Source organism: Nycticebus coucang, chromosome 3 (assembly GCF_027406575.1).
Source record: "Nycticebus coucang isolate mNycCou1 chromosome 3, mNycCou1.pri, whole genome shotgun sequence".
Classification (NCBI taxonomy): domain Eukaryota; kingdom Metazoa; phylum Chordata; class Mammalia; order Primates; family Lorisidae; genus Nycticebus; species Nycticebus coucang.
In genome coordinates, this window is record NC_069782.1 from 58,336,625 (window position 1) to 58,341,618 (window position 4,994).

The window sequence follows — 4,994 nt, forward strand, 5'->3', positions numbered from 1 at the left end:
GTGTTGAAGCCCTAACCTCCAACATGATGGTGTTTGGAGACCGGGCCTTCAGGAGGTAAGATGAAGTCAGAAAACTGGGACCCAAAAGATGAGATTAGTGTCCTGAGAAGAAGAATAAGAGAACAGAGCTCCTTTCCCTTCTACCAAGTGAGGACACAGTGAGAAGATGGTGTCTACAAGTCAGGAATGGGGCTCTCACCAGGGAATTGAGTGAGATAGCATCTTCTTCCTTATTTTTTTTTTTTTGAGACAGAGTCTCACTCTAATGCCCTCAGGAGAGTGCTGTGGCATCATAGCTCACAGTAATCTCCAACTGTTCTGCTTAAGCAATCCTCTTGCCTCAGCCTTGCCAGTAGCTGGGACTACAGGCACTTTCCATGATGCCCAGCTAGTTGTCCTATTTTTAGTAGAGACAGAGTCTCACACTTGCTCAGGCTGGTCTGGATCTCCTGAGTTCAAGCAATGCCCCTGCCTCAGCCTCCCAGAGAGCTAGGATTATAGGTGTGAGCTTCCACACCTGGCCTAACATCTTAATGTTGGACTTCCCAGCCCCCAGAACTGTCAGAAATAAACCGAGTTTGTGGCATTTTGTTAGAGCAGCAAGAGCTGAATAATACAGACACAAAAAGCCTAACCTTGACAACACTATGCTCTGGGACCATACTCATGTATACAAAGGTAGTTATTAGAGCACTGCTTGTTGGGGTAGGGACAGGGAGAATGAATACAACCAAATGTATGCCCTTTGGGCAATGAGAAAATGATTGTAAAAAACACTTTGAATATTATTTGGCCAAGAAACAGAACCAAGGAGCTCTCCAGCATCGTGCTGTCAAATGCTTTCCACTTGGCTCTACCCTCCTTCCTGCCCTCTCCCCCACTGCTCCACCTTAAATTTCATATTTACCCTCCACAAGCTGTCACTTAACCTCCCTCAGGCTCAGTTTTTTCATCTGTGAAATAAAGATAATGAAACCTATTTCATAGGATTATATTAAATAAAAGTTCCATGAAAGTGTGTGTGTGTGTGATGTATGTGTTTGTCCTAATTCAGAACAATCTCAGGAAATACCTGTCCTGTCTTCTCCAAAGAAAACATGACTCTAAGTGATATCCTCATGTTAATTCCTGTGAAAATCCCAACCACCACCACTATATCTCACCTGCATTACATTAATATATCCAGTCCTCTGTGCTTAAAACCTATGTTCATTGATAAACTTTTTTATTTTCACCTAACAAGTAAACATTTCTATTAGGATTAGAAGGCACTGGTTATCTAATTTCAGTAATCCTGGATTCCAAAGGTGATAACTTCCAGTATGCTGGCATGTGTTACAAAAATACACTCAACTTTACTCATTACAGAAATGCAAATGAATGCTACACTGAGAGTACTATCTTCCATCCACTGTATTTGCAAAAATCCAAAGTGTTGAAATATACTTTTTGGCAATATGTGGGAAAAGAACTAATCTTGATTATTCCTGGAGAGAAAGAAAAGTGGCACTGTCCTAATAGAATATCTAGCAAACTTATATATGGCCAAGAAATCCTAATTTTAAGAATTTATCCAAAAAATACACGGACAAAGACATTTAAAAAGACATGCATGCCTACATGATGGAGTGTTATCCCGATGTGAAGAGCACTCAACACACTGCTACAGAATGTTAAGTGAAAAGAAAAGTACATGACAGGAACTTCTGGTTTCTAGTTCTGTGTGTAATTAGCTTGGAAGTCTCCACTCAGTCCTAATAACAAATTAAAAGTTGGGCAAGCTAGTTGGGCACTGTGGCTCATTCATGTAAACCTAGCACCCTGGGAGGCTGAGGTAAAAGGATTGCTTGAGGCTAGCTGTTTGAGACCAGCCTGAGCAAGACTAAGACCCCATCTCTACTAAAAATGGAAAAATTATCCAGGTGTTGTGGCAGGTGCCTGTAGTTCCAGTACTGGTGAGGCTGATGCAGGAGAATCACTTGAGCCCGGGGGTTTGAGGTTGCTGTGAGCCATGATGATGCCACTGCATTCCAGTCTGCACAACAGAATGAGACCATGTCTCAAAAACAAACAAAAAAAGTTGACCAAACTGAAAAAATCAACAACCCATCTTAGATCAATGAGAGAAGTGAGGCCACAGGGAAAACTGCTTTCCCCCAGATTGGAGAGATAGCAGAGCAGCATACTGGAACAGAAACGTTCACAAGAATCTCAGGGCAGGAAAATCTAAACTATTATCAACCAATTGCAGGATGCTAGGTATGGACAAGTCTGAAAGTTTAAAAATTCCAGGAGGATCAATCATAGACATACTCCCAAGTCCCATGCTTTTGTGAGTTTTACCTCCAAGAATTTGACCAGTTCTCAAGTAAATGTTGGAGAAAAATCCCCTCATACTTCCAGCAGGGAGAGAGGAAAAGAATCATTTTGAAACACGCCAGAATACTCCATTTTCTTTAAAAAGCTGTGCCCTCAGAAGAAACTAGTTAACCAGAGCCTAAACTGCTGGGGTTTTATCAGAGCCTTGAATGATCTGGGGGAATGGAAATACCCAACTTCAGCACACTTTTACCATCTTGTCCTGCATAAAAGAGGAAAGGAAACCCCTAGAAACACTTATAAGGTTCACAGTCCAGGGACTTAGGCTCACTAAAACACTGAAATCTAATCATAGGGATATAGAATGCTTCACCCCCACACACTCCCTTTTACACCACAGTACTGAAGACCTATTTACAACAGTTCCTTATAGCCAGTACATCACATTCAGCTATCAAGAAAAGGTTATAAGGCAAACTGAAAAGCCAAAAACAAACAAACAAACCCAACATAACAGTTTGAAGAGACGGAGACGGAGCAAGCATCACAACCAAACATGCCAAGATGTTGAAATCAGTGGACTGGGAAATTAAAACAATTATGATTGCATTAGTGACTCTGGACATTTAAAAAATAAAAAATAAGAAAATAAAAAAGCTGTGATTAACATGCTAACAGCAATAATGGACAAAGTAGACAGCATGCAAGAACAGGTGGGCAGCGTAAGCAGAGACATGGCAAAGACCACACGGCAAGACCACACCTATGGAGCATATTGCAAGGGTACAAGTCAAATCTATCAAATGTAGAACATAAATGTCTTAACACAATAATCAAGTAAATGAGGCAAAAGCTATATTAATTAGTTTGATGTAAGCACATCAAATTGTATTAAAAAATCAACACATTGTACCCCACATATACATAAATATATTCATGATCTATGTGTATATGACTTAATAACAAAATAAATAAATAAATAAAGACAGCAAAAAGAATTGCAAGAGATCAAAAACGCTGTAACCAAAATAAAGAATTCCTTTGATGGGCTTATTAAGAAACTGGGCATTACTGAAGGAAGAATCTCTGAGCTTGAGGATTTGTAAACATAAACCCTCAAAACTGAAAAACAAATAGAAGGATGGCTGAGAAAAACTGAACAGAATATCCAAGAACTTTTGGACAATTCTAAAAGGTGTACAGATACAAAATGACAACAGCAAAAGGAGAAAGTGATGAAGGAACAGGAAGAAACACTGGTGAGTGGTGATTTCTCCAAACTAATGTCAGACACTGAACCACAGATCCAGGAAGCTCAGAGACCTAAGCACATCATTTTCAAACTGCAGAAAATTCTGAAAGATAAAATGTCCTGAAAGAAGGCAAAGGAATAATAAAACATAGAAAAAATGCCAAGAAGCATAGAATACATATTCTTCTCAAGCTTGCATAAATCCTTCCCAAAATGGACCACGTCCTGGGCCATAATACACAATTTGACAAGTTTATTTACTTATTTATTTCATATTAATATGAGGGTACAATGATGAGGTTACATTGTTTGTATTTGTTACGTAAAGTCAAAGTTGTAGTTGGCCCTTCACTGAGGGGGTGTACCGTATACCCTTACATGGCAGAAGGTGCAAGCTTACCCATCCCCCTCCGTACTTCCCTCTCCCCTTTCCCTCCTACTTCTCCCCCCACTTAAATTTAATTGTTTTACTTTCATGTGGGGGTGTAGTTGTTTATATATTGGTTTCATATTAGTATTGCATACATTGGATACTTGCTTTTCCATTCTTGTGAAACTTTACTAAGAAGAATGTTCTTCAACTCCATCCAGGTAAATATTAAAGATATAAAGTCTCCATCTTTTTATGGCTGAATAGTATTCCATAACGATTTATTAATCCATTTATGAATTAATGGGCACTTGGGTTGATTCCACCTCTTAGCAATTGTGAATTGAGCTACAATGTTCTTTCATACCACAGTGAAATTAAACTAGAACTCAATAACAGCAAAATAGCTAGCAAATTCCAAAATGCTTGGAGACTAAGCAACACATTTCTTTTCTTTCTGTTTTTCTTTTTCTTTCTTTCCTTTTTTTTTTTTTTTTTTGAGACAGAGTCTCACTTTGTCACCCTCAGTAGAGTGCCATGGCATCACAGCTCACAGCAACCTCCAACTCTTGGGCTTAAGCAATTCTCTTGCTTCAGCCTCCCCAGTAGCTGGGACTACAGGCTCCTGCCACAACACCTGGCCATTTTTTAGTTGCAGTAGTCATTGTTGTTTAGCTGGCCTGACAGAGTTCAAACCTGCCAGCCTCAGTGGATGTGGCTGGTGCCATAACCACTATGCTACAGGTGCTGAGTCAGCAACACCTGTCCAAACAACACATTGATCAAAGAATAAATCTGAAGAGAAATTTTAAAACATTATGAACTGAACATAAATGAAATTCATCAAAATGTTTTGGGTGCAGCAAAAGCAGTAGTTGGAGGGAAATGAATAGCATTGAGTGCATATGTATATTAATAAAGAAGAAAGTTCTAAAATCAATCTCTAAGCTTCTACCTTAAGAAACTACAAAAAGGGCCAGGTGCAGTGGATCACGCCTGTAATCCCAGCACTCTGGGAGGCCAAGACAGGTGGATTGCCTGAACTCACAGGTT